The 13,725-nt window shown below is 36.3% G+C and overlaps 1 protein-coding gene across 1 annotated transcript in view; it reads left to right on the top strand.

The window, feature by feature from the left end:
* The window catches only part of LOC143245228 (glycoprotein 3-alpha-L-fucosyltransferase A-like), a 524,457-nt gene that overhangs the window by 316,068 nt on the left and 194,664 nt on the right, over nucleotides 1–13,725 (top strand). The window lies entirely within an intron of this gene.

The raw sequence follows: 13,725 nt of genomic DNA, 5'->3' as shown, positions 1-13,725 counted from the left end.
ACCTATCTCACTCATCTAACGATTTACAAAAGTACATCCACATCGTCTTGTATGTTGATGATAACGAAGCACGAACCTGAATAACCAATTTCATCATAGTTATGATAGAATACATAACTATTCTCCATTGCAGCAGAATATTTACGATAATTTAATCATTGCTGTATACAGATTGCGAGTCGAGGCCCTGCGAAGCCAATCTGTACAAATAAATATGTAGATAGTATTCGTAAAAGCCAAAGGGAAAATTACTAATGCACAATTATATGATATCGCTGGAGGTGTATAAGACCCGTTACTTTACAGTTTTGCTAATGTGTGATTAAATATTACGCTTTAGAATGTTAGAAGTACAGTTAATATGACCTCTGTATCTTTACAATGTGTTTTAAATAGATGCAGATACATATGTGTATGTATAAATATAAACAAATATAAACGTTAACAATGAAACTAAGGTAGAAAAAAACTTTTTTTGTTATTATCAGTTCGTGTCATTATTATTAACTCATAGTGGAAGGTGTTTATGTTCAAAGAACCCAAACCAATTGAGGACATTTTTTTCCATTAGAGAAGATTCAAACACAGATGTCAAACTAGTTAACAGCTGTGGAGATTTTTTAAGGGTTAAGGTTTGAATACCTAAACCCGGAATGTCTTAATTCTTTCTGTTTTTCAGTGTCTATAGCCAGCTGTGGGAAGGCAGACACCTTTAATATTTAGATATAACAATAATCTTTGTAAGCCTCCCATACTCCAAACATTTACATATTACAATATAATGTTCAATGAAGTAACTCGCACCCAAATAGTTAAACATAAATAATCTTGTAACAGACTTCACGTAAACCACACAGATATGTATGCATCTATATAATCGTCTGCTTGTTTTTTGTTTATAGAACAAAATACTGTTACGATCCCTTCTGCGTCCATCGCGATAAACCGTACTATGGAACTTAGCTTTTCAGGTTCCTAAGCCTACTGCTGATCCGTCGTTGGAAAACATTTGTAAAAAAAATATTAATATGTGTATACACAGAATATGTATATTTCAAACTATTTTATATTTATTAATATTTTGAAAAATAATAATTTCCCAACAGAGGAAAAAAAAAAGACGTAAATAATAATAATAATAAGTTGAGTTTCACTGTTTGTCGTCATAGTGTTAGCCCCGCGGTGGCTCAAGGGTATGTCTGTGGACTTACAACGCTAAAAATCGGGTATCGATACCCGTGGTGGGCAGAACACAGATAGCCCATTGAGTAGCTTTGTGCTCAATTCAAAACAACAAGAACGACAACGACATAGTTTTCTTCCAAGGCCGTCAGTGCTGTATGAGAACTGCTACTACCAATCTACAGTTAATGTTTTAAAAACACACGAAGATTTACCATTGTAATTACGTCAGCAATTTGGTAAACCAATACCAGAAGAGACCGAAACAAGCAAGAACGACACTACTATTTGGATATCTCATTACAGTCTTTAGTAATGTCCGAAATTAAAGATTTTATGTTGTCCCTAGATGGTAATGTGTAAGCACTGAAACAAATAATCACGTTACAGACACGACTTCTACTAAGAATTTAATACTTGTTGGGTGTCTTTATGACTCAGACGAGATAGCACGACTGAAAAAAATGCTACATACGCAAGTTCGGAGAAGGATAAGGTTATGGATTCATGGTTTCAGTCAAGCATCAGTATTAATGAGAAAATAATAATAAGTTGTTGTTTTGAATTAAGCACAAAGCTACACAATGGGCTATCTGTGCTCTGCCCACCACGGGTATTGAAACCCGGTTTCTAGAGTTGTAAGTCCGCAGACATACCGCTGAGCCACTGGGGGGACAATAAGAAGAAATACGGGATATCAATCGATTTATAGAATACTAACAATAAAAACGCTAGACGAATTATTCAGTGAAACTGGAAAAATTAAGACATAAAAAACCCGAAAACGAACTTGGCAGGGGTTTAGTTTAGGGAGAAAGAAGTCCAATGAATTCTCTCCTCAACAGGGGTGGTCAGGAACGTTGTGGTTCCTCTTCGTCCCTGCTTATGGAAGATTATTTACTCTTACGTGGAAGTTTTCTTGTAATTTGATTTGACTTGTTTAAGGTGATGAATAGAGGTGGGGCATTATAAAAATGACGGGTGAGAAAGGTGGCGAAACAAAGGCGGCAATAGAGAAGTAGGGCAGAGCGGAGCCCATAGTACAAAAAAGCCGACGAGACATCAACTCAACCGCCACAATTCGGGGCCGGGTGAGCATATTGCCTTGGCTTGGATCTAAAGATCCAACTGGCCCGGCATGGCCAAGCGTGTTAAGGCGTTCGACTCGTAATCCGAGGGTCGCGGGTTCGAATCCTGGTTGCATCAAACATGCTCGCCCTCCCAGCCGTGGGGCGCTCAATCCCACTATTCGTTGGTAAAAGAGTAGCTCAAGAGTTGGCGGTGAGTGGTGATGACTAGCTGCCTTCTCTCTAGTCTTACACTGCTAAATTAGAGACGGCTAGCGCAGATAGCCCTCGTGTAGCTTTGCGCGAAATTCCGAAACAAAAACAAGAAAAACAAAAGATCTCACGCCTGAGATTTGGATGTGAGGGGTAACGGGAGTGCCCCAAGAAAACCCACGTTCTCAGGACAGGCGCCAAATGTTTTCCCTGAATTAATACATTTTTCTATTCACACTTTTTTCTATAACGAACGTATTTTTCTATGGAAAAAAAAATGTTACCAAATCTAATTTTTTCTTCCTCTGTGTATTACTGTATAAAACTAAAAGTTCTAGAAGTAAAAATGACATCACTCTCCTTGTGAAGTTATGTTTTGAGAAGATCGATACACAAGAGTGTCAGAGATGTTCTATAATAGGAGAAAATCAATCCACAGTATTCTATTAATTGTCAAACAGGTTTTCGAAAAGGCTTATTTTATAACACTGATACAAAGAATTTTATCCTCACAGTCGAGCGTTTGGTATTGTATTATGTATAATACTGACTGTATCACTCCCGCTTAATAACTCATAAATACCAATCAATTAGAGCAATTAATGATGTTGTTAGAATTACAGGTATTGGATTATATTTCAAACGGAACATTTTCGGAAACTCTGCGGAGATATCTCTGGTTTATTGCTATATTTCAAAAGGCTCCAAAAACGAATAACTGACTATTCTTAGTCAAACCTAAACGAGTTTCTGGGTCTTTTAGAATATGTTTAATTGCTTAAATGATTCTTTACACTAGTTATTTCATAATGGCTTAATTTTTAACTGAAAGGCTAGAGGAGAGGTGTTTAGTTAAGCACACCCATCAAGAACTCTTGGAATAACTTTTGCTTTATCGAATAAAAGAATTGACCTTCACTTGAAGTCTGATCACTTTATCATTCTGTTATATGTCCTCTTATTATTGTTTTATTAATTTGATGAAAAAAATCGTATTTGATAAACTAATTAGCTTGTCACCTTGGAGTCAGTTTTTATATTATTGATAAGTGAAAGTATTTGTAATATATTTGTTTGCTTTAGATAGCCCTCGTGTAGCTTTGGCGAAATTAAAAAACAAACAAAATTTAGAGCAAAATCACACCGAGGTATCCACTTTGTCCATCGCTTGGAATTATACTATAAATTTTAGCATCGTGAATCCTTAGATTTATCACTGATCCAATGAGGGACAACATTTATATAAATACATTAAATTGTATTGCTCAGTAATAATAATACATTTTAGAAATTGTATAAATTTGAACTAAACAATGTTTTCGAGCAAAACCATATTTGATTATCTGTTGTGTCTTTAGAACCACAATGTTAACGTTGCTGGTCCTTAGGCGTACGAGGGACTTACCCATAACAAACAAAGCTAAAGAACTTTATTCGGTTACTTATATGCTGTTCTACACTTAAATTAACAAAATAAGGCTGATAAAGCCTTTACTTGGTTTGATACAGAAAACGTAGATTGAAATTTAGCCTCAAACTGCTTAGTAGTTTATATTTTTTCATTACACGTTTTCACAGTTAAATTCGTAAATCTAATTATAACAACATCTGAAACTAAAAAGAAAAACTTTCTTATCAAAATAAGCATCATCTAGTAATAAATTCTGTTGTTTTAACTGCTGCGAAAAATTGACAAAAACATTTTAACTTTAATCTGCTTTTAACACTATTGAGGAATCCAATGCCTCAGACCATTTTGATATATTTTTTTTAATATTAAACCATTTGAACTGTTTATGAGAAATCTCGGCTTTGGCAGCTGCCAAAGACTAATCAACAAGAGATTAAGTTTAAAGCTATGAAAGGAAACTGTCCATCTAGCAATATATTCAACAACCAAGACAACCAAATCCATTTTCTCCGCAGACTGCTACGAATCGATTACAGTTCGTAACCTCAATGCCTTGTTTGTGTAAGTAAATACCACGTATGTGCCCTGGCATGACCTGGTGGTTATAAAAATTTACTCGTAATCTTAGAGTGGCGGGTTCTAATTCCCGTGGGAATGTTATAATGTAAAGGCAATCCCCACTATTCGTTGATAAAAAAGTAGACCAAGAGTTGGTATTGGGTAGTGATGACCAGCTGCTTTCTTTCTAGTCTTACACTGTTACATTAGGGACGATTAGCGCAGATTGCCCTCATGTAACTTTGCGTGTAATTAAAAAAAAACAACAAGCAAGCCACGTCTTTGAGTTAATCATGAAGTTAGTGGCCTTTGGCACATTAGTATGGCACGAAGAATGAGAACCATTATGCTCTAGCTAGTTTGGACTTGGTCCACTGGTAATGTTTAAGAAAGCCATTAACGTCTTCTCTTATTACAACATCATGCACAGTGCTGTCTGTCCTGATGGAATTTAATGGAAGCTTTACATACACAGTGCTGTCTGTCCTGATGGAATTTCATGGAAGCTTTACGTACACAGTGTTATCTGTCCTGATGGAATTTAATGGAAGCTTTACGTACACAGTGTTGTCTGTCCTGATGGAATTTAATGGAAGTGTTGTCTGTTGATGGAATTTAATGGAAGCACAGTGCTGTCTGTCCTGATGGAATTTAATGGAAGCTTTACATACACAGTGCTGTCTGTCCTGATGGAATTTAATGGAAGCTTTACATACACAGTACACAGTGCTGTCTGTCCTGATGGAATTTAATGGAAGCTTTACGTACATGTTGTCTGTCCTGATGGAATTTAATGGAAGCACGTAGTGCTGTCTGTCCTGATGGAATTTGATGGAAGCTTTACATACACAGTGCTGTCTGTCCTGATGGAATTTAATGGAAGCTTTACGTACACAGTGTTGTCTGTTCTGATGGAATTTAATGGAAGCTTTACGTACACAGTGTTGTCTGTCCTGATGGAATTTAATGGAAGCTTTACATACACAGTGCTGTCTGTCTGTCCTGTGCTGTGTGTCCTGATGGAATTTAATGGAAGCTTTACATACACAGTGCTGTCTGTCCTGATGGAATTTAATGGAAGCTTTACGTACACAGTGCTGTCTGTCCTGATGGAATTTAATGGAAGCTTTACGTACACAGTGCTGTCTGTCCTGATGGAATTTAATGGAAGCTTTACGTACACAGTGTTGTCTGTCCTGATGGAATTTAATGGAAGCTTTACATACACAGTGCTGTCTGTCCTGATGGAATTTAATGGAAGCTTTACGTACACAGTGCTGTCTGTCCTGATGGAATTTAATGGAAGCTTTACCACAGTGCTGTCTGTCCTGATGGAATTTAATGGAAGCTTTACGTACACAGTGCTGTCTGTCCTGATGGAATTTAATGGAAGCTTTACGTACACAGTGATGGAATTTAATGGAAGCTTTACGTACACAGTGCTGTCTGTCCTGATGGAATTTAATGGAAGCTTTACATACACAGTGCTGTCTGTCCTGATGGAATTTAATGGAAGCTTTACATACACAGTGCTGTCTGTCCTGATGGAATTTAATGGAAGCTTTACGTACACAGTGTTGTCTGTCCTGATGGAATTTAATGGAAGCTTTACATACACAGTGCTGTCTGTCCTGATGGAATTTAATGGAAGCTTTACATACACAGTGCTGTCTGTCCTGATGGAATTTAATGGAAGCTTTACATACACAGTGCTGTCTGTCCTGATGGAATTTAATGGAAGCTTTACATACACAGTGTTGTCTGTCCTGATGGAATTTAATGGAAGCTTTACATACACAGTGTTGTGTGTCCTGATGGAATTTAATGGAAGCTTTACATACACAGTGCTGTTTGTCCTGATGGAATTTAATGGAAGCTTTACATACACAGTGCTGTCTGTCCTGATGGAATTTAATGGAAGCTTTACATACACAGTGCTGTCTGTTCTGATGGAATTTAATGGAAGCTTTACGTACACAGTGCTGTCTGTTCTGATGGAATTTAATGGAAGCTTTACATACACAGTACTGTCTGTCCTGATGGAATTTAATGGAAGCTTTACATACACAGTGCTGTCTGTCCTGATGGAATTTAATGGAAGCTTTACATACACAGTGCTGTCTGTCCTGATGGAATTTAATGGAAGCTTTACAGCATTTCCAGCATGATAATGAAAAGTGTCACATCGTATTTCTTATCTTGTTGTACTCTGAGATTTAAAAAAAATGTCCACAATCTTCATTGGTCAGTTTAGAGACTCGACGGGAATCTAAATTAACTGTTCGGAAGCGGCCTTCGAAAAATAAAATGGTTATATCTTCAACTGTGTATCTCAAAATAGATGGTATTGGTATTAACACTTTTACTAATAAAGCAGAGAACAACGTTTCGACCACCTTAGGTCATCTTCATACCCATATCAGCCGTTCTGAGATACATTTTTATTTACTACATCTGGAGCTACTTTACTATTCATTGGTAAAAGAGTAGCCCAAGAGTTGGTGATGGGTAGTGATGACTAGCTGCCTTCCCTCTAGTCTTACACTGCTAAATTAGAGACAGCTGGCGCAGATAGCCCTCGTGTAGCTCTGCGCGAAATTAAAAAAAAACAAACAAACAAGTGTTAGAAATAGGAAACGTGACTTTTTTCTTTGTTTTTTATTAAATTTCATGCACAATTTTGCGATAGTTATTTGCACTCGTCGTCCATAAGTTAGTTGTCACAAGCGAGAGAGACAAGAGAGTTAGTCAACGCTATCCACTGCAAACAGTTTGGCTTCTTTTCATCAACAAAAAGTAGCATTGATCGTAACTTCGTAACGCTCTCACAGCTGAAAAAGTGAGGATTTGTAGTGCAGGGATTAAAGCCAACAACCTGAAGATTAGGAACTGAGCGCCCTATCTACCAGATCTTGCAAGGAGCTAGAGTGATAGAATAATACCTAAATATGCCTCTGTTGATTTTGTTGTATAATTTTCGTCTAAAGCTGCACAAAGGTGATATCTGTGTCATTCTATAGAATACAGAGGAAAAGCAGATGGTGAACAACCATCAAAGATCGCTGTTCTTGTCTGATAGAATTGTCTGACCACCACTCTTATACAGCATCCACGATCCCAAAAGCGCAGAATGATTCATTTTTTACAGTGAAATGAGTCTTGAACCTTAAATTCTCAGATTCACAGTCCAGAAATTACTTTTTATGAGCTAAATGATTCGTTAAACACACTTGAAGACGTTTTTCCTAAACTTAATAGTCAATAATTAGAAAAAAAAATCCTTTAAGTTGGTCGGAAATTTAAAAACAAACTGGTTAACTGGTTTTGTTATATAGATATTTTTTTTTGAATTTCGAGCAAAGCTAGGCGAAGACTATCTCTTCTAGCCGTTTTTAATTTATCAATGAAAGACTAAAGGAGAGGCAACCAGTCATCACCATCTCACAGATACTCTTCTACCAATGAATAGTGAGCTTGACAGTCATATTATAACGTCCTCTACGGCTGAAAGAGTGAGCATGTCTTTTCGGGGTGAGATATTGACTCAAACCCTCGATCTTTAGGTTAACAGAGAAGTTCTCTAACCACATGACCAAACGGGGCCAAATCACAAAACGTATGTGTATGTATTTTTCTTAGAGCAAAGCCATATCGGACTATCTGCTTATACCATCGAGGGGAATCAAACCCCTGATTTTAGCGCTGTAAATCCGTAGACTTACTTCTGTACTAGCGAGGGGACATCACAAAAGGAGTAATAAAATATTTAGTGTAATAATATTAAAAGTATCTCTCTTTTTTTCACTGTTTTATAAGGATTGATTTGATTTGTTTTGAATTTCGCGAAAAGCTACACTATTTGCGCTAGCCGTCCCTAATTTACCACTGTAGGGCTAGAGGGAAGGCACCTAGTCATCACTACCCACCGCCAACTCTTAGGCTGCTCTTTTACCAACGAATAGCGGGATTGACCGACACGTCATTACACCCCCATGGCCGAAAGGGCGTGCTTGTTTGGTGTGACGGGGTTCGAATCCGCCACCCTTGGATTACGAATCGAGTGCCTTAACCGGCACTGATCATGCCAGGTCTGTAAGGATTGAACTTTTTTTCTGATAACCTGTTTATTCCAACTATTTTTACTGTTATTTTACTGGTAGCTGTTTACTCCAATTATTGTTATTGTTATTTTACTAGTAGCTGTTTACTCCAACTACCTTTAATGTTGTTCTACTGGTAGCTGTTTACTCCAACTACCTTTAGTGTTGTTCTACTGGTAGCTGTTTACTCCAACTACCTTTAGTGTTGTTCTACTGGTAGCTGTTTACTCCAACTACTTTTAGTGTTGTTCTACTGGTAGCTGTTTACTCCTACTACCTTTAGTGTTGTTCTACTGGTAGCTGTTTACTCCAATTACTGTTATTGTTATTTTACTAGTAGCTGTTTACTCCAACTACCTTTAGTGTTGTTCTACTGGTAGCTGTTTACTCCAACTACCTTTAGTGTTGTTCTACTGGTAGCTGTTTACTCCAACTACTTTTAGTGTTATTTTACTAGTAGCTGTTTACTCCAACTACCTTTAGTGTTGTTCTACTGGTAGCTGTTTACTCCAACTACCTTTAGTGTTGTTCTACTGGTAGCTGTTTACTCCAACTACTTTTAGTGTTATTTTACTAGTAGCTGTTTACTCCAACTACCTTTAGTGTTGTTCTACTGGTAGCTGTTTACTCCAACTACTTTTGCATTTATTTTACTAGTAGTTGTTTGCTCGAACTACTTTTACTGTTGTTTTACCGATAGTTGTTTACTACAACTAATTCCATTACTATTTTACTGGTACCTTTTTACTCTAACAACTATTACTGTTATTTTACTGGTAGTTGTTTATTCCAATTGCTGTTGTTGTTATTTTATTGTTACCTGTCTACTTAAACTAATGTTATTCTTATTTTATTGTTACCTATTTACTCCAACTAATGTTATTGTTATTTTATTGTTATCTGTCTACTCAAACTAATGTTATTGTTATTTTATTGTTACCTGTCTACTCAAACTAATGTTATTGTTGTTTTATTGTTTCCTGTCTAGTCAAACTAATGTATTGTTATTTTATTGTTACCTGTCTACTCAAACTAATGTTATTGTTATTTTATTGTCACCTGTCTGCTCTAACTAATGTTATTGTTATTTTACTAGTAACTGTGCTACTATATTATTAGTACAAATCACAAAAAGGACGTTTTTTTGCATAATGAAATATAAAATCTTTATTATTAGTTAGATTAAACTAGTTTTGATAACACATTTACCACCATCACTGTAGATACTCGCCCTGTACTGTCTGTTTTTGTGTATATATATTTTTTACTTTTAACTTTTATTGTTATTCTATTTCAATTACTTCTATTGTTATTTCAGTGGTGACTTTTACTCCAACCAATTTTATTGTTTAGTTGAGTTGCCTGAAGCAACTTATTACGCATCAAACAATGGGTGTTGTATTGCCTGTCAATTCATTTTATTGGAACTAAGAGCTTAAGAGGGTTCGATGATTTATTAAGGTGTAAAATGAAACTCGGGATTTGCGCTTTTTTATGTTACTTCACGGATTATATGTCATTAAAAAAAAACTGGATTCAAATAACAGCAAAAAAATAATGACAGTATAAGTATGCCCACGTGTTTTATTTGCCCATGAAACAACAGTGTTGTATATTTGCAATTATCTTTGTTTAAATGATAATGGGCGAACGTGGAAGTAGCATGACAAAGATAAAGGCGAAACATTTACTCAGAAAACCTAAATTAAATGAAATAGGTTGAAGTATTATCTTAGGAAACGTCTTTAAACTTCTCGAAACATTACTATTACATAAAGGTGAGTAAATTGGAGATATGCTAATTTATGCATTGTTTGCTGCTGTTTATTAACATTCCTGGTGATTTACCGTGGTGCTGAGTCACGAATTTTTGTAATAGTGCAGAAAATAAAAACGTAATAAATGTTTAAAGGCGAAAAAGATAAGTAATTTTAATGGATTACTTCTGCCACAAATAACGAAAAGGGTTAGGCTTAGCAAGTTAAGCATCTTAAAGTGACAGCAGGAATGTAATATCCTATCATTATTTTTGTTCTTCGAGGCTTACTCGGAAAAGCAAGATTTACTCTGTGATTTTGCAATTCTCGCAACTTAGCACTTCTAAGGAATTTCTGACTTGTATTTTTTTCGACAAAAGTTTGACTTCAAGTTCATCTCGGTTCGTTTGTTTGTTTTGTTATTTCAATTTCACGCAAAGCTACACGACGGCTATAGCCACTAGCAGTCTGAGATCACATTATGATGTCCTCACTGCTGAAAGATGCGAACATGGTTGGTTGACGGGGATTCGAACCCGTGGTCGTCAGATTAGGAGTCAAGCGCCCTAACTACCTGACCATGCCGAGCCTAAGATTAAGTTTGCTATTTTCGTGTTGATAAAATAAAAAAAAAACAGAAAAAAGTCAGATAATTTTACGCCATATAATGATTTACTATCGTGGTATTACTGAAAATATTGAAACAAATCCAAATTATATTTCGTAATATTTTACTTACAGAATGCATAAAATATTATATCACGAAAGCGACGACTAAAGATCAAAATCTTTTAAAGGATCCTGAATATTTCGTCTAAAATCTAAGAATTTTTGGTAACGAGAAGATTCGCTATTGTGTGATAAAGATAACTTTGCGGACTGATCGATGATGAATGGATATTGGAATTGAAAGTTTAACATAAATTTGCTTATCAATGTGTTATTCGCGTCTTTCTCCCCCTTGGCTAAGCCTTTCTTCTGAGGTTCTCGCTCAAAGTTATTTTCTAAAGACTGTTTAGGTGCAACAGGCGTTTAGACCACTTTAATCTATTTCAGTAGCCACACTGAAGTCTTGAAAATGCACTTCTCAGCTGAACGCACGTTGATAAATTTAGTTTGCTTGTTTGTTTCGAATTTAGCGGAAAGTTACACGAGGGCGATCTGCGCTAGCCGTCCATAATTCAGCAGTGTAAGACTAAAGGGAAGGCAGCTACTCATCACCACCCACCGCCAATTCTTGGGCTACTCTTTTACCAACGAATAGTGAGATTGACCGTACAATTACAACACCTCCACGGCTGAAAGGGCGAGCATGCTTGGGTTACAGGAATTCGAACCTGCGACCCTCAGCTTACGAGTCGAGTGCATTAACCACATGGCCATGCGGGGCTCGATAAATTTAGTTATTTTACTGTTGTTTGGTTGGTTTCAAAACTATAAGATTCTAAAACATGACACTATTTATCTGTAAAAAAGATATATTGTTATGATACATACATGTTCTTAAAATCCGATTGTAATATTAACTATGCACCAGTAACATTTTTGACAATTTTCACCATTGCTGATGTTTGAAAGGTTTATGAACCTTGAACCTGTTAAGATGTTTTAAACCGATAGGAACGTTCCCCAGTGTCATAGCGGACTTACAACTCTAGAAATCGGGTTTCGATACCGTGGTTGGAAGAGCACAGATAGCTTATTGTGTTGCCTTGTGCTTAACTTAAAAAAAACAAAAACCGATATAAATTTGCGTAATCAAACTAAAAAGGAATTGAACCCAAACATACCATTAATTTCACTTTTAGAGTTTCTCTTCTAATAAGTAAATACAATTATTATGAAACCTCTTATTCACGTTAGAGGTCTCTAGTTGGTTGATGAAATTGACGCTTTGACTGCAGTAGAATGAGAGGCTGAAAAGCTTGTGGTGAGTTGTTAAGCACATATCTACACAATTGATTATCTGTGCTCTGCACACCGCGGGTATCGAAAACCGATTATCACTGTGATATAAGCCTTTTAATTTACCAATGAGCTACTGGAGGATAGATCGAAAGAAACAGAGAAAAAGCATATTTCGTTCATAGTGATGTTTCAAACTAATTATGTGGACGTGTAGCAGACACAATAGGTTATGCAACTTTTGTCATATCACTTGTGTGATTTTTAAGTACTTGAATGCATTGCGACAGTTTTTGTTGGATTTGCCAGGAATGAGGAAATAAATTATCGCTTATAAAGGACAAAGATTCCAATCACCGACCCCTGTTGGTCAGTGTTAAATTTACAGAATGTACACTTTTAAAATCCGCGATTGTGCAACTTCGAGCGAATGAATGTCCTCCGATAGTAAATTTTAATGTGACTTGAGAAACTAGCTCTACGCCAGCGTTATATTAAGTGTTGTTAATTAAAGTTAATTAACAGTGGTTAACGTGATGGACTATGAATCTTAAGACCCTCGTTTCTGCTGTTTGTGCATTATTAGAGTGACAGTTAAATCTCACTAATCTATCACTCAGAAGAAAATGAAATATGGACCACTATCTCAACAGCTCTTTACAGCTCAGTAAGTTTGACGATATATATCGCTACAAACCGGGTTTCGATACCCTAAATGAACACAGCACAGAAAGCCCATTGTATGATTTTTTGTATCCAACAATAAACCACGAACAAAACTCAGATAATAATATGTTTACAACATGTATTCCTATTTACCTAAAATATTATTTATTTCTTCAAGTGAAATCTATAACTTTCTAATGAGGTTAATACATTTAGTTTCATAAACCAAGATGCGTTTTTCTTGAAATTTCTCTAACTGATTATTTAATACCATACAAGGAATATGAACAGTCCTAACGAAAACGTATTAGGTTATTTGATGATATATGTTTTTCAAATATCCAGATATATTTTCTTCAGTTTCATTGAGAGGGATTCGAACACTTACACTGCAAATTGCAAGGCGAGGGATCCTAACCACCAAGCCACCGCGGAACATCATTAATTGTTTGTTTGTTGGAATTTCGAGTACAGCTACACTAGGGCTATCTGTGCTAGCCCTCTTTAATTTAGTAAAAGAGTAGGATTGATCGTCACATTAGAATACCCACACGGCTGAAAGGGCGAGCATGTTTGGTGTTACGGGGATTCGAACCCGTGACCCTCAGATTACAAGTCGAGCGCCATAACCACCTGTTCATGCAGGGCCTGACCATCATTAATGCGTTTGTTTGACGAATTATATGTTTAAATAATCTACGTTGTTAAATGTGTAAATCCTGATATTGTAAACATCATCATTGAGTGCTAGAGCGCGGTTACTCGCGAATTTCCACAGTTTGAGTGAGTCATTGGTTCTGACTCTTTATATGGAAGAAGTTCCATAAGAAACCGATTTGGACCAACAATCGCAAACTCAGTTTGAA

This window comes from Tachypleus tridentatus, chromosome 2 (assembly GCF_004210375.1).
Source record: "Tachypleus tridentatus isolate NWPU-2018 chromosome 2, ASM421037v1, whole genome shotgun sequence".
Classification (NCBI taxonomy): Eukaryota; Metazoa; Arthropoda; class Merostomata; order Xiphosura; family Limulidae; genus Tachypleus; species Tachypleus tridentatus.
This window is presented reverse-complemented; position numbering and strand designations above follow the sequence as displayed.